This window comes from Schistocerca serialis, chromosome 2 (genome assembly GCF_023864345.2).
Source record: "Schistocerca serialis cubense isolate TAMUIC-IGC-003099 chromosome 2, iqSchSeri2.2, whole genome shotgun sequence".
NCBI classification, from domain to species: domain Eukaryota; kingdom Metazoa; phylum Arthropoda; class Insecta; order Orthoptera; family Acrididae; genus Schistocerca; species Schistocerca serialis.
In genome coordinates, this window is record NC_064639.1 from 943,301,021 (window position 1) to 943,324,758 (window position 23,738).

At 45.5% G+C, this 23,738-nt stretch overlaps 1 non-coding gene across 1 annotated transcript; it reads left to right on the forward strand.

Moving 5' to 3' along the window:
- Positions 1-18,631: 18,631 nt before the first annotated feature.
- On the forward strand, positions 18,632-18,708 carry Trnas-cga (transfer RNA serine (anticodon CGA)). Its single transcript has one exon. It is a non-coding gene; the product is annotated as a tRNA-Ser (tRNA).
- Positions 18,709-23,738: the final 5,030 nt, after the last annotated feature.

Below are 23,738 nucleotides of genomic sequence, written 5' to 3' on the forward strand. Positions count from 1 at the left end.
ATCCTTCAGAATCTGCCTAGTGTATTCATCTCTTGGTCTCCCTCTATGATTTTTACCCTCCACGCTGCCCTCCAATACTAAATTGGTGATCCCTTGATGCCTCAGAACATGTTCTACCAACCGATCCCTTCTTCTAGTCAAGTTGTGCCACGCATTTCTCTTCTCCCCAATTCTATTCAGTATCTCCTCATTAGTTACGTGATCTATCCATCTAATTTTCAGCATTCTTCTGTAGCACCACATTTCGAAAGCTTCTATTCTCTTCTTGTCTAAACTACACTCCTGGAAATGGAAAAAAAACACATTGACACCGGTGTGTCAGACCCACCATACTTGCTCCGGACACTGCGAGAGGGCTGTACAAGCAATGATCACACGCACGGCACAACGGACACACCAGGAACCGCGGTGTTGGCCGTCGAATGGCGCTAGCTGCGCAGCATTTGTGCACCGCCGCCGTCAGTGTCAGCCAGTTTGCCGTGGCATACGGAGCTCCATCACAGTCTTTAACACTGGTAGCATGCCGCGACAGCGTGGACGTGAACCGTAAGTGCAGTTGACGGACTTTGAGCGAGGGCGTATAGTGGGCATGCGGGAGGCCGGGTGGACGTACCGCCGAATTGCTCAACACGTGGGGCGTGAGGTCTCCACAGTACATCGATGTTGTCGCCAGTGGTCGGCGGAAGGTGCACGTGCCCGTCGACCTGGGACCGGACCGCAGCGACGCTCGGATGCACGCCAAGACCGTAGGATCCTACGCAGTGCTGTAGGGGACCACACCGCCACTTCCCAGCAAATTAGGGACACTGTTGCTCCTGGGGTATCGGCGAGGACCATTCGCAACCGTCTCCATGAAGCTGGGCTACGGTCCCGCACACCGTTAGGCCGTCTTCCGCTCACGCCCCAACATCGTGCAGACCGCCTCCAGTGGTGTCGCGACAGGCGTGAATGGAGGGACGAATGGAGACGTGTCGTCTTCAGCGATGAGAGTCCCTTCTGCCTTGGTGCCAATGATGGTCGTATGCGTGTTTGGCGCCGTGCAGGTGAGCGCCACAATCAGGACTGCATACGACCGAGGCACACAGGGCCAACACCCGGCATCATGGTGTGGGGAGCGATCTCCTACACTGGCCGTACACCACTGGTGATCGTCGAGGGGACACTGAATAGTGCACGGTACATCCAAACCGTCATCGAACCCATCGTTCTACCATTCCTAGACCGGCAAGGGAACTTGCTGTTCTAACAGGACAATGCACGTCCGCATGTATCCCGTGCCATCCAACGTGCTCTAGAAGGTGTAAGTCAACTACCCTGGCCAGCAAGATCTCCGGATCTGTCCCCCATTGAGCATGTTTGGGACTGGATGAAGCGTCGTCTCACGCGGTCTGCACGTCCAGCACGAACGCTGGTCCAACTGAGGCGCCAGGTGGAAATGGCATGGAAAGCCGTTCCACAGGACTACATCCAGCATCTCTACGATCGTCTCCATGGGAGAATAGCAGCCTGCATTGCTGCGAAAGGTGGATATACACTGTACTAGTGCCGACATTGTGCATGCTCTGTTGCCTGTGTCTATGTGCCTGTGGTTCTGTCAGTGTGATCATGTGATGTATCTGACCCCAGGAATGTGTCAATAAAGTTTCCCCTTCCTGGGACAATGAATTCACGGTGTTCTTATTTCAATTTCCAGGAGTGTATTTATCGTCCACGTTTCATTTCCATACATGGCTATACTGCATACAAATACATTCAGGAACGACTTCCTGACACTTCAATCTATACTCGATGTTGACAGATTTCTCTTCTCGAGAAACGCTTTCCTTGCCATTGCCAATCTACATTTCATATCCTCTCTACTTCGACCATCATCAGTTATTTTGCTCCCCAGATAGCAAAACTCATCTACTACTTAAGTGTCTCATTTCCTAATCTATTTCCCTCTGCATTACCCGACTTAATTCGACTACATTCCATTATCCTCGTTTTGCTTTTGTTGATGTTCATCTTATATCCTCCTTTCAAGACACTGTCCATTCCGTTCAACTGCTCTTCCAAGTCCTTTGCTGTCTCTGACAGAATTACAATGTCATCGGCAAACCTAAAGTATTTCTTCTCCATGGATTTTAATACCTACTCCGAATTTTTCTTTTGTTTCCTTTACTGCTTGCTCAATATACAGATTGAATAACATCGGGGAGAGGCTACAACCCTAACGCGAATTCCTTACAGACGAATGGAGAAATTGGTAGAAGCCAACCTCGGGGAAAATCAGTTCGGATTCCGTAGAAATATTGGAACACGTGAGGCAATACTGACCCTACGAGTTATCTTAGAAGCTAGATTAAGAAAAGGCAAACCTACGTTTCTAGCATTTGTAGACTTAGAGAAAGCTTTTGACAATGTTGACTGGAATACTCTCTCTCAAATTCTAAAGGTGGCAGGGGTAAAATACAGGGAGCGAAAGGCTATTTACCATATTTACAGTTTCTAGGTCGGTAACTGTCAGAAATTTTTCTGTTTATTTCGAATCTTTTTTTCCAATTTGACATTGTGTCAATATTGCTCCCCTCGACTGACAAAAGTTTTCTGAGGACCGTACACGTCCTAGTGTAAAAAAATCTATGCTGGAGAATCCAACGTTTCAACCACGATTACAGTGGCCTACTTCTAGGTCTAGTGCCCTTTTTTAAATTATGACGCTGTACGATACTCACAAAACTTTTAAGTCAACTGTCTCTGGGCGCGAAAGCCTACGCAATTAAATGTTGCTTCCCTCGTTCATTTTCCTGATCTGAAGTCAAACTGACCATTGGCTAAGTTCCAATCTACTGTCCTTTTAAACCTGTTTTAATTACCGACAGCAACACTGTTCATGTATGTTACTTAAAGGGTAGCCCTCTGTAATTTTTACTGTCCTCATCAGCAGTATCTAGACACTTAATAGTACACAGTAATATGGGATGTGTTCACCTTCCGCCTTTACGACGGCTTGAACCCTGAATGTCTGTGGAGGAATGGCAGCACATTGTTCCTCAAGACGTCAAAACAGAAAAAGTAGTGGTGAAGGATGTGGTATCTGGCGCGAGGCTGACGTTCTAACATACCCAAAACGTGCTCCATTGGGCTCTAGGTGAAACTATGGCCAGGCCAATCTATTTCAGTAACGTTATTATCCAGTAACCACTTTATGCCAGGGTGGATTGCCCTCGTCTCCGAACTGTTCTGTAATGTTTGCAGTACTGTTAACACATATAGCGTTTACTTAAGCGCAATAAGGGGACCACACCCTAATGACGGGAAACACCCCCATATCCCTTCCGAACTTCACGTTTTGGTGTGTAACGTTCTGCACACATTCGCCAACAGCAAACTCTTCCATAAGACTAGGACAAGGTATAGCGTAGCTCATCGCTCCAGATCACTGATTTCGAGTCATGCTCACTGTGTGACAAGCTCGCCCAAATTTTATGTAAGTGGCCAACCAATAACAATTTCCTGTGACATTCTTGTTGCTATGTTTCCCCTTTCCTTAGGTTTTACTTTCTTATGTAGCATTTTCCTTCTTTTCCTGCTTTCTTTGAGTGTGTGCTTTAGTTTTCTTAGGTCTGTTCACATTGTTCCTGATGACCTCGATGTTGAGCGACCATAAGCCCCAACACACCACCACCACCACCATCGAGTCATGCACTCTCCAGTGGCGATGCTCGTTACACCAACTCAAGCGGCACTTGGCATTGACTTCTAAGATGTGTGCCTTACGACGAGTTGCTTCATCATTGTAACCCATTCTTTTTGGCTCCGTACGCACAGTAACTGTGCTAGGTGGACTGCTGGTGGCATTGTGGAACTCACCAGTGTTTCCCTCTGCTGATTTCAGTCGATTTTTTGCTGTTACCCTCCGCTTTGTCCAGCGATCCCTGTCCGTCTGCGAGGCCCACGAGAAAGACAGGCCGCAGCGCGTACGTCACGGGGGTAGGCCTGAACTCGCTCTCTCACTCAGCTCAGCAGACAAAATGCATTTCTGAATCTGTTAACTCGCAGCTGGGCATGTAAGTACTAACGAGAACTGCATCTTCTCCTGGAATCTGCTATTATGAAGTCTTACTGACTGACAGCAATACAACAAAATTTAATTAAAGATCAATACTCGAAATGGCTCTAAGCACTATGGGACTTAACATCTGAGATCATCAGGCCCGTGGACTTCGAAACTACTTTAACCTAAGTAACCTAAGGACGTCACACACATCCATGCCCGAAGCAGGATTCGAACCTGCGACCGTAGCAGGCGAGCGGTTCCGGACTGAAGAGCCTAGAACCGCTCGGCCACAGCTGCCGTCGATCAGTACTTCCGGGCTAAGTTGCTCACCTCGGAAGGTGTTCTCCGTAGTTGAGAACGAAACGTCAGGGTGAAGAAGTTCTACAGATCGACCACGGCAACTTAGCCCGGAAGAGTTTACTGATAAAGACGCCGGCCGTGAAAGCCTACATGGAATGGTATAACGTCTTGTTTATAGCATTTAGTCTCTTCTGCTTAAAAGTCCTTATTTCATACAAGAATTGGTGCCTTATTCAACTGATAATCATTTTGGCATGATTTTAATTTGATTGTACCCCAGTACAGCAGCAACAAATTATAAGTAGGTCTAAAGACTTCCGATCATTCTGTGTCTAATAACAGTGAGACTCCACAATAGCAGATTCCAATAAAAGACGCAAATCTCGTTTGTACGTACACACCTAGTTACAGGTGTAGAAGCGCATTTCGTCTGCTGAATTGAGCGAGCGAGCGAGCTCAGGCCTACCTTTGTGACATAAGCGCCGCGGCCTGTCTTTCTCGTGGGCCTCGCAGACGGACAGTTGTTCCTACGCATTTCCGTTTCACAATAACATCACCAACAGTCCACTTGGGCAGCTTTAGAAGGTTTGAAATCACCCTTTTGGATTTGTTGCTCAGGTGACATCCAGTGATTATAGGCGTTCGAAGTGACTGAGCTCTTCCCACTCCACTGTTACTAGTTCTCCACTGGCATCACAAAACTCCGCGATTTCTTTTGATATCGTTCTAGTCCACCTCTCAATACGTCTAGTGGTCGTTTCTGCATTACATAGGTGTGCAAAGCAGTGTAGCACAGCGTACTGTGATCTCCAGTACGTATTACTAGGTATTAGTTTTAATGTGTGTGAGAGACTCAAGAAACTGCAACCAATGACTTTTTTATGAAAATTTAATTTCCCTTTCCCATTTTAGGCTGGTTTGTTCATCGTCCTGTGAGGTCATAGCAAGACTGAAATGAGACAGTTAGGTTGCGAGTTGGCATAACTAATGGATAAGAAACCAAAAAACCTGGTTGTGGTGGCAGACTGATCTGTAGCTTAATCCGAGACCAATCTGGTTGTGATGATGATGATGTTTAGTTTGGGGGGCCCTCAACTGCGCGGTCATCCACGCCTGTAAAAAGTCCCAATTTTTCCAAAGTCCAATTTTTAACTCAATTCAATGTAGCAAATGAGCTGTGCACAGTTCATATTCGTGCCATTTATTGCTTGACACCTTGTCTTTGCGGTACTGCCGTCCCGTTTCTTATTCGATTTACTGGCGTCACTAAGTTTCTGGCTTACCTGCCCGTGAGTGGCAGCAGCAGCGATTATCGATAAGAGCTCTGTCGTACTATCTTTGGAGCGACCGCTAGTATTTCCGGGTCGTCGTGTGTCGGGAGTTGAGTCGGGACGGAGCGGCAGTGAGGTCTGGACAACGATGACTCGCCCGACCGTTGCCGACACACATGACTTGAGTGGTTACGACCTTGGTTGGTCATTCGGTCTGTCGTCTCATCGGACGACGTGTATTTGGTAGCCAACTGCTTCTGGGTTCTCCGTCTGTGTGTCGACTTGTGATTCGTCCTTGTTGTTCCACAGTCACTGGTTATAGTAGTGTTCTAGTTGTTTGTGGAAGTGTCTTCTTGGAACCATGTGCAGCTTGTGTGGTTTTGACTGAGAAACTATTTTAATGCTGTCTGCGTGCTACAAGTAATCATTTGGCTGGGACGGAGCAGCGAGGAAGTCTCCGTGACTCTAGGCCAGGCCGGGACCGCTGGCGGTCAGATCGTGAGGCGCTAGCTGCTAGAGCGACAAAGTTCGTTGCCCACGGAACCTGGACGCTGAAGTTGAGTGATCAGTTAACCTGTTATGAAACCTCAACTATTGTGACATCTCTTTCTTCATTTGCGGATTGTTGCTCCCTAGGTCATTCAGGCTAGCAGCAACATATGATGTGTTGGAGTTGGCGAAATCTTGCAGCCGTCTTCTTATATTGTGATTAATTGTCAAATTGACTGTTACTTGCCAGTGAAGTGCGCCAATGGTATTTTCTGCCCTGTGGCCGTTAACGACACAGTTACTTGCTCTGGTTGTTAGTGTAGTTTTCTGGTAGTGTGCTGTTCCTCGTCGTGTTGATGCTGTCCGTCATGACGTTGAGAGGTGGCATGAGCCCCCTCTCATATTTCTATCTTACGATTTTCGTCTCTAATTGCATGCGGTGAAAAGTTGCTATTCCTTCACACGCCGACTTCCCACGCAGCGTCTCTCGTCACCCAGGTGGTCCGGTGACAGGCGGGATCTGCGGATCTCGAGAGGGTTAAGCCGACGAGTGTGAGGGAGTCGAGTGAATGCTTTCCAGACGCCGACATTGTCAAAAGACACGCCCGGAGGGGCCTGAAGTAGCGGCTGGGCTATGGGCTAGAGGTTCCGTTACTTCGCAGAAACTTAGCGAAAACACTTTCTGGCAGGCTACCAGCGAGGCGTGGGAATGACTTGTGTACCCAGGCAGTTGTGGCGGGAAAATTCCCGCGCTTTCTGCAAAATAGTAACTGTGATTGGCTTGCTCAGGGCATAGCTCCGTGACGTAGCAAAATCAGCGCAGAAATTGGCGCCAAGAATCTCCATTGGTGGAATGGCAGTGCTCCGGCAATGGAGTGGAATTTTCCGCCAGTTTTCGAGTTGCTGATTGGAACGTTTAACCACGTCCACTGTCGTGGGGGCGGGAATGTTGTGTGTTCGGCCTGTACGGGTACTCAGAAGGGTCGGCTCTCGCCTTTCGGTCGAGGACGTCGAAGCAACCAGCCATCGCCTCCGGTACGCCAGATCGTGTTCTGGCAGTTAAGAAGACAGTTTGGTAATGTATGTCCGCAGCACCGGCAGATAGGGATTTTCCTAGGTGATAATCAGAGCTCAGCAGAGCGCGCCTGTTCGTCTTTTTCTAACTTTGTTCTGTCTTGAGTAGCAGCAATTAATGTTGGGTTAGCTGTGTGTCTCTCTTAAGATTTGAGTGGCAAGAAATTGGCTCCACATAATCCTCACAAACTAGTTTAGGGACAACTTCACCTTCACAGCGTTTGTTTGAGTATCCAATTTGAGCCAATTTGATGTATTATAAATGTTTCATGTGTTTTTGTTTATTATTGTGTGTTTAGTCTTAATAAATCATATTGTTATTTTGGACAGAACTTTCATTCTGTTAATCAGTAGAGTAACCCATCATTTCTCACTACGTTAATGAAACCTTCCTTTATTTAACTTATTTATCAAATTAAATTTTTGCGGGTGCCAAACTCTTTTCTACTCCACTTGCAGGGTTGATTACAGTCAGTTCGCGTATATTTTTTAATCCATGTGCAACAGCAAAAGTCGGAGTTAGAATGGGGGGGGGGGGGGGGGCTTAGAGCATCATTTACATATGTAGATTCTAGAATTTAGTGCTAAATACACTGCTAGCCCCGGCACCTCGCAACGTGTAGTTCAACAGTCTTTTAAGTTGTTTGGTTCATATTTTGCTTATAGTGGTTATTGTTCCCTAGACTGTTTTTAGACGCCAATTTCTGAAGACGTAGTGCTGTTCGTATCCTCGTCCTCGGCCGATATTTTCCATCGTTGTGCCGTTGGTCGGACGGAAGGGAATTGGTTAAATTGTTGATCGGTCCTTCGGCCGTCCCTATTTTGGGTTGCCATCCGATTATTTAACTTCAGCTCTTGGCTGCCTGTATAACCTCACCTTACATTTGAGCGACCTTCTCAGGCCGACCCTTGGAACACTTCTGAGCACCACTTGTCTGTTTGGTTTTTGATTGTGATTTTCATTTTAGTGTGAAGAATTGTGCGAGGCCTTTGGCCATGTATTAATTCAGTTCTTTCCAAATTTTACATAAAGGCTTTGAGCTGTGTTAAATTAAAATTTTGAAGATTGATTTTATTAAAAAAATTTTTTTTCCTCTTAAAATTTGTTGTATCTGAAACTGTTTCTAATCCAGGCCCTAAGCCGTTAGTTGTTCGATGTGTTATGTGTGGCCTTCAGCCGGGGATTTACGAGAACCCCTTTTAATGAAGTCGTCAGCCGTGTGTATTCATTAAAGGAATTTTTTTATAGGAAGGAAGGGGTTTATTTTAAATTGTTTGTCTGACTTGTTCTTCAGGCCTTCAGTCGTTCTTTCAGATTTGTTTGTGGCCTTCAGCCGTGCAATAAGTTAATACTTCTTTAATTAAGCTTTCGGCCGTTTTGTTGTAAGTTTAAAAAGAAATTTATTGGTTAGAAAAATTGTTTATTAATGTGTTTTAATTATAGATGTCCTTCAGATGTGTAGTGTGGGCCTTCAGCCGCTAATTGTTGTCAATTGCATGTTTTTTTAATATTTACCTTCTAATTTTAATCGCTTTTGATTTCTAAGCCAGGCCTTCAGCCGTTCTTGTTTTAGGTGTGGTTTTGGGTCTTCAGCCCAGAAAGCATCTCAAGTTTTATTTAACTAGGTGTTCAGCCGTATTGTGCAATTGTGATCTTTTAAGACAATGTGTAAATAAGTGGTTCTTAGAGAAATAAAGTTGTGTGTTTGATTGTGCAACTCAAAGCAACTGTTTACGGCCCCATCCACAATCGTAACCTTATCCCGTGCCCTCTCTGAGTACCAACATGGTTTCAGCAACTGTCACGAATGATGATGATGATGATGATGGTGATGATGATGAAATAATGACAACAGAAACACCCAGCCCCCGGGCAGAGAAAATCCCCAACCCAGTAGGGAATCGAAGTCGTGACCCCGTGATCCAGAGGCAGCAACGCTAGCCAACAGAGCAGTCTGGTTGTAAGTTGACGAGGCCAACGAATGTGACAGCAAAGAACTACGTGAAGTTTGTTGGACCCCGCAGGAATGTCAACACATTTCATCTCCGCATAACTGCCACAAACTCGCCAAATATTTCCTATTCTCGACAACCACTGGAATCGAATTCTTTCGAGCGACTGTATGATCTGTGTAGTATTTTCGGCACTTGGAGCCATTCCTGTAATCTTACAGATGACACCCGACTTGAGCGAGGCTGTAATAGCTGATGCATGACGTCCCAAGATGAGGGGAGGAACCGCAACAGCGTGTTGCAGCACTCGTGGCAAACTGCGCCGAGAGAGACTACTTGTCCTCTAACTGCCTGCTAGACGGGGCTATCCTCTAGTACGTGCACCAACCTGATTGTTTCATTTATTAACAGTAGCTAAATTAATCCTCAGATATATTCCAAAATAGCATGGGAGACTCTGTCAGTACTATACTGTTATATTTAGACCATCACTTTGCCGTTAGTTTTAGATAAACGATTTATATACTAACGAGAAACGAACCTTTTCGTGCTCATTGTGAGAGTACTGAATGACCGCCCAGCAAAGTGGTTAGTGCCGAACCATGCAGTACCAAGTATGACGACGTATGTAATGTCAGGAAATTTTACATCAGCTTAGTGTTGCAGCCGACTTAACGTATGGATTGTTTTGTTGTGTTTATCATTGAATTTGATTTCTGTGGATAGTCCAGCATACTTGGGTTTTGATTATGTTTCATGTCACTGGATTTGTTAATGGAACACTGGTTTTGTCAAATGAAAAAGGACTACAGAGTTCATTACAAATCTGTCATAGGCAGTGACATATTTGTAATAAACTCTTCGTGAAATAAGTGTTGCTGGTCCTACATTAACTTCCTGCACCTTAGGCAGTGGTCAGTACTGCAGAAGCTGCTTATTCCGGCTCATGACAGGTGGCTCCATGAATATGACTGGACAGTTTAGAGTTACTTAAAGTGATTCGCTTTCAAGCCACTAAGCGCAGTCGCATATAACCTCCAATTTACACCGCCGACTGAAAGTGGTCGAGGTGAACGCGACTGTTTTATTACAAGAAATAAGAAGAATTCTCTGACGTCAGAGAAGTTTATGGCTGTTTCTCTATGCCAAATTCGCACTTCGGTTAGTGGAGAAATCTGACGGCAGATTTTATTACGAAGACGTTTCTTGTAATGCCGTCCTCCCTGCAATTTCTCCAAACAATTTTCCTCCTCTTCGTGCAGAAGACATTGAACCTGAGCCGGGCTTAATTGACATCCAAACCCAAAATCGAAGACCGCAACACCACGTGCGTGGGCTCAGGTCCGTGACAGGACCGAATGTCAACGGAACATCACACCTGGCGATAGGGCAGACACTATGTGATCAAAAGTATCCGGACATCTGGCTGAAAATGACTTACAAGTTCGTCGTGCCCTCCGCCGGGAATGCTGGAATTCAGTATGGCGTTGGCCCACCCTTAGCCTTGATGGCAGCTTCCACTCTCGCAGGCATACGTTCAGTCAGGCGCTGCAAGGTTTCTTGGGGAATGGCAGCCCATTCTTCACAGAGTGCTGCTCTGAGGAGAGGTATCGATGTCGGTCGGTGAGGCCTGGCACGAAGTCGGCCTTCCAAAACATCCCAAAGGTGTTCTATAGGATTCAGGTCAGGACTCTGCTCAGGCCAGTTCCTTAGAGGGATGTTATTGTATTGTAACCACTCCACCACAGGCCGTGCATTACGAACAGGTGCTCCATCATGTTGAAAGATGCAGTCGCTACCCCCTAATTGCTCTTCAATAGTGGGAAGCGAGAAGGTGGTTAAAACATCAATGTAGGCCTGTGCTGTGATAGTGCCGCGCAAAACAACAAGGGGTGCAAGCCCCCTCCAAGAAAAACACGACCATACCATAACACCACCGCCTCCGAACTTTACTGTTGGCACTACACACGCTGGCAGATGACGCCCACAACCAGCCATCGGATCGCCATATTGCGTACCGTGATTCGTCGCTCCACACAACGTTTTTCCACTGTCCAGTAGTCCAATGTTTACGCTTCTTACAACAAGCGAGGCGTTGTTTGGCATTTACCGGCGTGATGTGAAGCTTATTAGCAGCCGCTCGACGATGAAATGCAAGTTTTCTCACCTCCCACCTAACTGTCATAGTACTTTCCGTGGATCCTGATACAATGTGAAATTCCTGTGTGATGGTCTGGATAGATGTCTGCCTATTACACATTACGACTCTCTTCAACTGTCGGCGGTGTCTGTCAGTCATTAAACGAGGTCGGCCTGTGCGCTTTTGTGCTGCGCGTGTCCCTTCACGTTTCCACTTCACTATTACATCGGAAGCAGTTGACCTAGGGATTTTTAGGAATGAGAAAATCTCGCGTACAGACGTATAACACAAATCACACCCAATCACCTGACCATACTCGAAGACCGTGAATTTGCGGAGCGTCCCATTCTGCTCTCAAAAATGTTCAAATGTGTGTGAAATCATATGGGACTCAACTGCTAAAGTCATCAGTGCCTAAGCTTACACACTACTTAACCTAAATTATCCTAAGGACAAACACACACACACCCTTGCCCGAGGGAGGACTCGAACCTCCGCCGGGACCAGCCGCACAGTCCATGACTGTAGCTCCTAAGACCGCTCGACTAATCCCGCGCGGTCCATTCTGCTCTCTCACGATGTCTAATGACTACTGAGGTCACTGATATGGAGTACCTGGCACTAGGTGGCAGCAAAATGCATATGATATGAAAAAACGTATGTTTTTGAGATTGTCCGGATACTTTTGACGGGTTGGGTTAGCTAATAAACACATAATGCTTTAAAGCATATTTATTACTGATAAAAATTCCCAACGGATAAACAGTTTCTTTATTATGCCTTTAGTTGATCAAGTCCACAATGGATTTAAAAAGCAAGCATTACACAAGAGAACTCAATAGCAATTTCTGTTTTAAACCTTGAAACCCTCAGTTAACTTTAAACTCCAAAAAATTGCTGCAGCTACAAGCCAATGAGTTGTTATAGTGACAAAATTTACTAGTGGCTAAAGTAAAATTGTTAGATAGTAACAAACTTAAAAAAAACATTTGAAAGCTTGCACAGATTTCCATTAAATGAATTACTTTCTGAATCACTCAAAGAATTAAATCACGTCAGTAAGGCTGCACGTTGTCCCAAGAATTACAATAAGAACAGGCTTAGGCATCATGGCCAGAACCAGCTGGCATCAGTTGACGGAATGATTACACATTGCGGTAACAAGAGGGCCACTAAGCCGTGACATACATAAACATCGCCCGCCATCAGTACAAGGTGTAGGAGTTACAAGAAAATTTACTAAGCTACCTCCAACACATAAAACATACATAAGCATAGGCTCAGAACAAATAACCACAGTTTAAAAGGAACCCGTTCAGATTTCCACAAATGTACAAAATTTAACTACTTGGAGTTTAGCAACTATCGTGCTGGTTGAGGAACCGCTTCAAAACAACCATTTGAATGTACCAGCGGCTCCGATCACTGTTTACATAATTCAATAGTTATTTAACCACAAACGAGCCCGCGCTCAGGATACTTTCATTACTTCACAAGTCTCAGGACGAATTTTATCACAGCCTGGATAACTACACTCACCTCCATCCCGCACTCTTCCTTTTTAAATAAAAGTCTCACGGTGGGAGATAACGATAGTGCAATAACGTTCAAAATGGTTCAAATGGCTCTAAGCACTATGAGACTTAACATCTAGGACCTAACTAACCTAAGGACGTGACACACATCCATGTCCGAGGCAAGATTCGAAACGGGACTTAACTGCTAAGGTCATCAGTCCCTAAGCTTACACACTACTTAACTTAAATTATCCTAAGGATAAACACACACACACCCTTGCCCGAGGGAGGACTCGAACCTCCGCCGGGACCAGCCGCATAGTCCATGACTGCAGCGCCTAAGACCGCTCGGCTAATCCCGCGCGGCCAAGTTTTCCACTCCAGCACAAGTACAAACAGTAATGTATTATCTGAGGTAGTGCAAAGAAGGAAACGGCGCACTGCTTCTAGAAAAAAAGGAAAGGAAACCTGAAAGAAATAGCTACCCTCCTTCCAGCATCCTTCAAGAAAACGTAGTACAGTTCTTACGGATAAAAAAATCGGTAAACGCCTCTCATTGTTGATTTACAATGATCCCCAAGAAGATTCATAATGTTTCGGATGCTGAGAAAGGGCCCTCCACCATGTTAAGTGGGTGTTATAGTGTCTCGCCCAACCCCTGATCAGTCGACGCTCTTGACACAGCGGCGCTGTATCTGCCGCCTATGCTGTGGAGGACGTTAATGACGCCTTTGGAGAGGGGGGGGGGGGCTTGGGGTGCGCCTAAGCCGCGTGTAATTCCGTCGCCTGCCGCACGGCCGACGAATCCATCACAGGGGGCTCAGCCTGTCTCCGAAACAAAGGCGGGATCACCGGCTTCTCGCCTCTGCCGCTGCCGCTGGCTGCTGGAGACACCCCACCGTATCCACCGGCACTCTGCCGCCACACGCCAACTTGCCGTCCAAGTGTCAGCCAGCCCCACGCAAGACCTGACCCGACTGTATGGAAAGCTTATCGCGAAATTTATTTGATGAAATCGTTGCACATCGTTCAATAATGAAATGCTGTAACTTCACTTTTTCAGGTAAAGCTGTAACGTGACTGCTACAGATCGGTTTATGATTCTGTATCACTTCAGTTCCATTTAACTCTTTAATTAAATCAAGCAGTGTAGACTGTCGGTCTTTGCTCGAGGGTTGGGTGCCATCCTGGAGTGATTCACAGGCTGTGCTCCACCTATTCTGAAGTTGCGGTTTCTGGTAGTTAATCGCTGACGCAGTGGTACCTTAGCTCCCAAGAGCCCACTTGAGACGTAGCAATTGTCTGTGCAGCACGGATGTCAACAAGAAACATTACTGTTGCCATGAAACGTCAGAAATTTAGCACCTACTTACCAGTATTTTCTCATCGGCCAGTCCTGTATATTGCTCTCTCCCTCCCCCCCCCCCCCCCCCCCAACTCTATAACCCCTGCCTATAACAAAGCTGCATCAAAATGCTTTGTTGATCAAGACTAGTTTCATGAGTTTCTAGTCACACCTTCAAGAAACTAATTGTTGACCTTTCAACATGTAACGTCCGTAAAAAAAGTTAAAAGACTGTTCAAACACGGTACCAACCATCAAATGGTTTATGAATATTTTTGCGCCATATCAGGGACTCTTTCGCAGCGTTTCCCTTAATTTTCATATTTCAAGGCACTTCATCGTTCATCACATTGGCTAAAAGTTTGCTACCACCCCTTCAAAGAGCGTTTGGGCTGAAACAGAGAACTTCGATTTCTTGGGAGTTTTACCGTGCTGATTGTGCAGTCTGAAGATGTGACTTTTTTTTTGTAATGAGGTGTTTTGTTTCAGAGTCCGTACTCCGAACAGCTGGCATTTATCTGGTTGTTTACGCATTTTCTCTGCGGAGTTCATCAGGTTATTTCTCTTGTTTACTTGAAAATCAGAATTTAACAGATGATGAACTCTGATTTGTGGCTGGAAAACATGTTTGCTACCTATCTGCTACACATGTCGTTGATTTTGTACTTATCTGAAAGCTGGGACACCCGCTTAAATAGATCCTGACGACACTGGAATGACACACGGATGTTAAATTTTGGTCCTTTTCACTTTCTATGCATTAGTACAAAGATGTTTTCAGTACTGTAGATAATGGTATAAGGCGGAAATTGTGATAGTAATATAAGCTGTACAGTCAAATGGCGGAAATATCATTCAAACATTATTACAGGACTATCGATCAAAAATATTAAAACGAACTCTCTGATTTGCTCTTGTTTCAGTCTTCCCAGTGATGTCATTCAAAATCCCAAATTATTTTTTCAAGTTAATTTTCCATGTTTTTGTTTTCAAAGAGTGACATTGGAGTTACATGTTACGCGGTTTTTAGGTCTAGAAGCTTAGTAGTTTGTTGCATCGACTTTCATTTATGAACCCTACTTCCTCCAACTTCCCCAAGATTCGGCAGTTCTTACTCGACCAATATAATCATAAATAAACAAAGGTGTTGTTTCAGAGTGATGATGTTTCCGCTGTGCGTGGTGGCCAAATTATTAATCGAGTGTTGCATAATGGGCAAAGTTGTTTATTATGGTGACGAGACGGTGGGGAAGGCAGGTTTTCGTTCCGGACCTCAAAACGTTACTAATGCAGATTAGTTTCAAAGTAAGCAGAGTTTTCGAGTATGAATTTCAGTTGCACCATTCCAGGAACGAAGATAGGTGCTTAATGAAACCTACACGGCTGTTCGTCCACTGGCGCAACGCATCTGCAACGGAAAAGCAACCGCGTTCGCAACGCAACCTTTTGTTTTCGTCCATTGACGTAACTACATTGCGACCGGCGATAGACTCAAAAGTGCGGTTTTTTGTCAGTTTGCTCAACGATTGCAAGTGTCACTCTTAGTAATGTTTTCGTTGTGTATTAAAACTTGACAAAGCTTCAACGAAAGAGGAAATTTTCAATTGATCCCTTAATTTTCAATAACCAGATACGTTCAGTTTTCCATTTAGCGTGAGAGTTTGAAAAAAATGAAATCCAGTTCAAAAGAATTTACAGGACGTCGTAGAAACTATTCGAGAACCTGACTCAAAATTTTCCTCCAGCCATTACCAAAAAGGACAGAAAAAGGAGGAAAAGTATGTCAATTCAAGAAATATCACTGCTTCCGTCGAAGTAAGACGTTAATCAGTATAATGTATAAAACATACAGTGGAGATAACATTAGGCATGAACCCTCATTAAATGGAGTATTATTGTCTTCGGTGCTGATCACAACTTCCAAATGAGCCGCAAGTCCCAGGGAAGAACCAGTGGTGCGATACCAACCTGACTGTGTCCGCCATACGGTCCGACGGCCTTGAGTGATGGTCTGGGGTGCCGTTTCACTTCGTAGCATGTCACAACTCTACGTCGACGATATTATACTCTCCATTTTGTTGACCTTCGTGGCAAACCATTCTGACTTACATTTCAGCAAGACAATGCTCGCCCATATACGGGGAGAGTTTCTTCTGCTTACCTTTCTGCTTGTCAAAACCTATCTTGGCCAACAAGGCCATCGAATTTATCCCCAAATGAGAACGTTATGGGCAGGGCTATACAACCAGTTCGGAATTTTGACCATCTAACGTGCCAGTTGCACAGAATTCGGCACAATATCGATAATGAGGACATCCAACGACTACATCAGTCAATGCCAAGCCTAATAACTGCTTGCATAGTGGCCAGAGGTGGACCAGCGCGTTATTGACTTACTCTTCCTCTTGAATAAATTATCCACTTTTCCCGAAATTTTTATCATTTGTTTGTCTGTACATTGATAGGTCTACTGATTCCCGTGCCATTCGGATAATACCTTCGTTGTGCGTTGATTTTTCGTCTTAGAGTGTATTATACTAAGAGGTGACAAATATGAAGCTATCTATGGAGTTTCTGAACCGACGAAACTGTTTCTGTCATGCTTTCCACAACTGTCAGTGGACTTAGAAAAAAAGTGTACAAGGTGGAATCCAAAATTTTCGGAACTGGTGCTGCCATCTGGAAAGTAGGAGTAGTAGATCTTTGCACCGCTAAGTGGCGAGAGCTGCGTATCTGATGAGTCAGTGTACGGAGTGGTATTCAGCTGGGAAGACGTATTGCGTATCTACAGTCATTTCGGTAATACTCTCTTTGGTGTGTGGCGATTTTACGATGAATCCGCGAACAGAACAGCACGTGGGTATCAAATTCTGTGCGAATCTCGGCAAAAGTGCTACGGAGACCCTTGCAATGATTCAACAAGTGTTTGGGGGACAGAGCATGAGCCGTACGCATGTCTTTGAGTAGCATGCTCGATTCAGGGCCGGCCGTACAGTCGTCGAAGATGATGCTCACACTGGAAGGCCCGATGCCAATCTTCAACAATTGGTTCGTGCTGATCGACATGGAACAATTCAAGACCTTGCAGATGAAGTGGGTATTGGTAATGAGACATGTCAACGAATGTTGACGGATGAATTGGGCATGCATCGTGTCGCCGCAAAATTTGTGCCAAGGATCTTGACTGCCGATCAGAAGGCACAGCTTGTTGCGGTATGCACGGACCTTCGTCAGACCGCATCTCATGATCCAACCTTCTGGATGGCGCACTTGATCAAGTATGTGTCTATCCTTGGGAACCATGTCGACTCCCACAAGCGGTTAGTTTGTCTTGGTGGCACCTACCGGCAAGACGGTGCAACGTGTCACTATCTCTCAGTGTATGTGTATGGTTCGAAGAGCACCAAGATGAATTTACCGTACTCCACCAGCATTTAAACCCAATTAAGAATCTGTGGTACAGCCTAGATCAGGGTGTATGTGCCACGGATCGTCAATCGAGACATGTAGCACAGCTGGCCTTGGCACTGGAGCCGGCATGGCTCCACATCCCTGTCACTACCTTCTAGAACCTCACTGACTCTATTCCTGCATGTTTCGAAGCGGTCTGCGTTACAAGAGGTGATTATTCAGGTTTTTGACAGGCGGTAACACGAATGTGACTGGAGAGCGCAGAACCACAGGGAAACGGTGAGCCAAGGGGCTCCCTGCGCTGCCGCTACAAGGACCTCGCAGCACTGCCGGTACAGGACAGTCGCGCCCCCAAAACTGGCGATTCTGAGTTCAAAATACGTAAAATGAAATAATTCTTAGCATCCAGTATAGACGTAAACACTAAAACAATGAACGTATTCACGATTGACGGTTTATTATGTAATAAAAAGTATCCTCACATCCCCAAAAACATACGTTTTTCATAGTAGGTGCATTGAGCTGCCACCTACTGCCAGGTACTCCACATCAGCGACCTCAGTAAACATTAGACATCGTGAGAGAGCAGAATGGGGCGCTCCGCGGAACTCACGGACTTCGAACGTGCTTCGTTGACAGAGTATCACTTGTGTCATACGTCTGTACGGGAGATTTCCACACTCCTAAACATCTCTAGGTTCGAAACTTCCTGGCAGATTAAAACTGTGTGCCCGACCGAGACTCGAACTCGGGACCTTTGCCTTTCGCGGGCAAGTGCTCTACCAACTGAGCTACCGAAGCACGACTCACGCCCGGTACCCACAGCTTTACTTCTGCCAGTACCTCGTCTCCTACCTTCCAAACTTTACAGAAGCTGCCAGGAAGTTTCGTATCAGCGCACACTCCGCTGCAGAGTGAAAATCTCATTCTGGAAACATCCCCCAGGCTGTGGCTAAGCCATGTCTCCACAATATCCTTTCTTTCAGGAGTGCTAGTTCTGCAGGTTCGCAGAAGAGCTTCTGTAAAGTTTGGAAGGTAGGAGACGAGGTACTGGCAGAAGTAAAGCTGTGGGTACCGGGCGTGAGTCGTGCTTCGGTAGCTCAGTTGGTAGAGCACTTGCCCGCGAAAGGCAAAGGTCCCGAGTTCGAGTCTCGGTCGGGCACGCAGTTTTAATCTGCCAGGAAGTTTCATATCAGCGCACACTCCGCTGCAGAGTGAAAATCTCATTCTGGAAACATCCCCCAGGCTGTGGCTAAGCCATGTCTCCACAATATCCTTTCTTTCAGGAGTGCTAGTTCTGCAAGGTTCGCAGAAGAGCTTCTGTAAAGTTTGGAAGGTAGGAGACGAGGTACTGGCAGAAGTAAAGCTGTGGGTACCGGGCGTGAGTCGTGCTTCGGTAGCTCAGTTGGTAGAGCACTTGCCCGCGAAAGGCAAAGGTCCCGAGTTCGAGTCTCGGTCGGGCACATAGTTTTAATCTGCCAGGAAGTTTCATATCAGCGCACACTCCGCTGCAGAGTGAAAATCTCATTCTGGATCTCTAGGTTCATTGTTTCCGATGTGATAATGAATTGGAAACGTGAAGGGACACATACAGCACAAAAGCGTACAGGCCGACCTCGTCTGTTGACTGACAGAGACCGCCGACAGCTGAAGAGGGTCGTAATGTCTACTAGGAAGAAATCGATCGATACCTCACGCAGGAATTACAAACTGCATCAGGATCCACGCAAGTATTATGACAGTTAGGCAGGAGGTGAAAAAACTTGAATTTCATGGTCGAGCGGCTGCTCATGAGCCACACATAACGCAGGTAAATACCATGAGAGGCACCCACATGCCTTGCTCATACTGTGGCATCAAGCAGTCAGGCCTGCAAAATTAGTGGTCTGCCAAGCGAGTGGATTCATTCTTATTTATCGAGTAACATGAACTCTAGTACTCACACTCAAGTTACAAGTTATCCTCCTATATGATTAATACGCAACGGAAACACGCATCTGACTATCAGTAATTTACAGAACTCTGACTGTACACTACGCACTGGCAATACCACATTTTCTTTTTGTCTTTTATTTAACGGCTTTTGTCAACACGTGGCCACTGCACACATTATAAATTCGGGACATTATGACAACGTACAATTCGAAGTAAAAGTCCACCAATCTTTTTCTTTTCACTATCTTATTTATTCCGATAAATTCTCTAACCTATACACACAAATTCTACAACCTACAACAATAACACATGAGAAATTCCGCCCAGTGGGCCTGGCTTTACAATGGTGAATCTCTATATTATGGTCTCGTAATTATTTTTAACGCTACAGTGCACTTTCTGGATAGGATGGTGGGTCTTTTATTATACCTCACACTTCGACTCTCACAATCATCATCACTAAACTTTCCTCCAGACCGAGCGGTACTGAAGGAACAAGCATAACCCACTAATCTTTTGAAACTACCTCGCTACTCTCCCATGCAAACCACACATACCCAAATTACATGACATACACCACACTACAACATGAAATACTACACAGAGAATAGTCACAACATTATCACTTTCAGCTTTCCCACTTCAATTAATATTTATCCCAGTTTCACACGACACTGCCCCACTTCGTAATTCTACTTTCCTACTATGAACTCTGGAGATATATGCACGTCTTCCTGTGCAGTGCAAGCCAAGTGGCGTTGCTGGATAGACGGCCGACTCACCTTGCTTCTCTCTCAGAGTTTGAATCTAGCGTCACACGGAATTATATCACGCAAGGTAATATTAAGAACATATTCATCACACACGCGAGTCCTCAACTGATACCATGGACGAGTACTTCTCTTTATCTTTTGTCTCACACACAGTTTGAGACTCACACAGTACTCACCACGTGGAAGTACTCGTCTCTAATTTCAAGTCCTGCACACGCCATTTCTTAAATATTTCAACTTATGGTACACACGCTATTTCTTAAATATTTCAACTTATTGTACACACGCTAGTAATTCAGCTTAACTTAAGCACACGGAAGTATTTCAACTTATTGCTACACGTGGTTTCATTGTGACCGTTGGTCACTTCCGAAGATTACTACAATCCCATTAATATTACCTGCCTGACATTTAATTCTCCGCACAAAAGTTCCTGAAATAGAGAAATTAATATTTCAAACTGCTCTTAAATATTCCACATGCACACCATGTCTCCACTCTTTCGTCATTATGGAGCTAAACTAAAACAGGTCTTAACAGCACAAGATCCAGCGGCAGAGTCCTGAAACATGGCCGTTCTCGAGGTCCTCTCCACCTCTGCTGAAGTGGGGGGAGCACCTTTCTACCACATTGGTCAGCCACATTTCAGGCGCTCAAAGCTCAGGCAAATTTCATCTCTTTGGTCCCACCAAAGGTGGCCAAAGGATCGACTCAAAGATGATCATATATTCACATTCACTATCTGCGGTTAGCAGACGACCATACATTCATTCATTTCACAGATCTCACCAAACTGGATGTAGGGATTTACTTTGTGGGAGTGCACATGTGATCAATTAAATAAATAAATTGTCATTCTTTCCCACACTGGTATCCGGCTTCACTGTATTAATAGAAATTGAGTTATTTTACAAAAAAATGTGTTCTTCTGACAAAAATAATGAAGTATGTTATACCTATTTTCAATGTCGGGTGGTACTGTACCCTTTCAACCAAACGACACCACACTTGGTGTAAGGAGCGTAAACATTGGACGATTGGACACTGGAAAAATGTTGTCTGGAGTGACGAACCACGGTACACAATGTGGCGATCCATGGCAGGCTGCGAGTATGGCGAATGCCCGGTGAACGTTATCTGCCAACGTGTGTAGTGCCAACAGTAAAATTCGGAGGCAGTGGTGTTATGGTGTGGCCGTGTTTCTCATGGAGGGGGCTTGCACATCTTGTTATTTTCCTTCGCGCTATCGCAGCACAGGCCTACATTGATTTTCTAAGTACCTTCTTGCTTCCTACTGTTGAAGAGCAATTCCGGGATGGCGATTGCATCTTTCAAGACGCTCGAGAACATGTTCATAATGCCTGTGGCGGAGTGGTTACACGACAATAACATCCCTGTAATGGACTGGCCTGCACAGAGTCCTGACCTCAGTCCTATAGAACATCTTTGAGATGTTTTGAAACGCCCTCTTCGTGCCAGGCCTCACCGACCGACATCGATACCTCTCCTCAGTGCAACACTCCGTGAAGAATGGGCTGTCATTCCCCCAGAAACCTTCCAGCACCTGCCTGAACGTATGCCTGACGGGGGTGGAAGCTGTCATCAAGGCTAAGGGTGGCCCAACACCATACCGAATTCCAGGATTACCGATGGAGGGCGCCACGAACTTGTATGCCATTTTCAGCCATGTGTCTGGGTACTTTTGATCACATAGTGCATGTATGTTTGTGTGTGTGTGTGTGTGTGTGTGTGTGTGTGTGTGTGTGTGCGTATAAAGTAAACGGTATGCTATAGTTATGCAGATTAACTAGAAGCCGGGCGATGTGGCCGAGCGGTTCTAGGCGCTACAGTCTGGAACCGCGGTACCGCTACGGTCGCAGGTTCGAATCCTGCCTCGGGCATGGATGTGTTTGATGTTCTTAGGTTAGTTAGGTTTAAGTAGTTCTAAGTTCTAGGGGACTGATGACCTTAGAAGTTAAGTCCGATAGTGCTCAGAGACATTTGAACCATTTTGAGTAACTAGTAAGTAACCTGAGCTGATGTGTTTTCACGTCTGGGAATTGTGTTGTTGCTGCTCATTACGTTTTACTGATGAATATCGATGAAGCATAGCTAGTTGGAATTATTTAGTGTCATTACATAGTGGTCGCTCAGTCGATTACAACGGCGGTCTCAGGGTGTTATACGTTAGTTATTTTAGGCACCCTTAATTTTCATAATTTTAGGGAATTTTTGCTGTTTCGACGGTGGCACTTGCTGATGCTCCACGCCAAACATTGGCTGGTTTATAGCCTGTGACAATGAACAAGGGGAGTCGCGTACAAGTCCTGGCCTTGGCTGCATTCTTAGCAGGTACCTCAGGCTGACATACGGATTTTGTAGATACTAGGGTCGCTTTAAAAGTGTAATTAAGATGAAAGGAAACACTTTGTTGAGTTCAGATATCTTTTTATTTCTCAACATGTTCCCGTGTCAAAGTTGTCAGAGTATACCTGACTGGAAAATTTTCAGTGTTCTCTGGTGAAAATGTAATTACCGTCATATTCAGAGAAATATTGACAACCAGTATTTTCTAACGGAAAACACCATCTACTCTACATTTCACAGTGGTTTAAAGATAATAGATATAGACATACGTAGGATCAGATCTACCATAATAGTCGTATAGCTCGTGCGCCCTCTGCTACGTTTCTGAGCGATAATGACAATTGTTAAAGGATTTAGAGAAATTTTGCTCGCTTCCCTTGACTGCGGCACTATTTCGCGCTAGAGGTTATAAAAACTGAGGTTAGTCATACGTTCCTGAACATGCGAGCAAGCGTGCTGGGCGCAATCCCGCGTCGCCCGTACCACGGCGACCTCACGCACCGCTATTCAATAGACGCCGCTATCTGCGAGCAGGGTAATCAAATCAAGAAATTAGTGTCAGATGCAATCAATGGGCCGCTAATCTATCACATTAGTGCGGCGTCGCGTGCCATAATTAGCTGATAGTGAATTAAACTCCCCCCTCCCCCCACCCCTGTGGCTCTGATATCGCCCTCCACCCCCACATCCTCATATCCCCCTCCTTCCTCCCTCCCAGCGCTGGTCCTGATGCCGCCGTCGCTGAAAGCTGCGGGCTTCCATCTGGCGCCTACAAACGTCACTCTCCAGTAGAAGATATGATGATTATTGTGATTCTGTTTAGCGTTCAGCTTAACCGAGCGAGGTGGCGCAGTGGTTAGTACACTGGACTCGTATTCGGAAGGACGATAGTTCAAAGCCACATCTGACCATCCAGATTTAGGTTCTCCGTGATTTCGCTAAATCTCTTCAGGCAAATGCCGGGATGGTTCCTTTCAAAGGGCACGGCCGACTTCCTTCCCCATCCTTCCCTAATCCGATTGGACCGATGATCTCGCTGTTTGGTCCCCTCGCCCAAATCAACCAGCCAACCAACCATACAGCTTACGTTCTGAGTATAAATTTTTCTTGGCATTAAAACA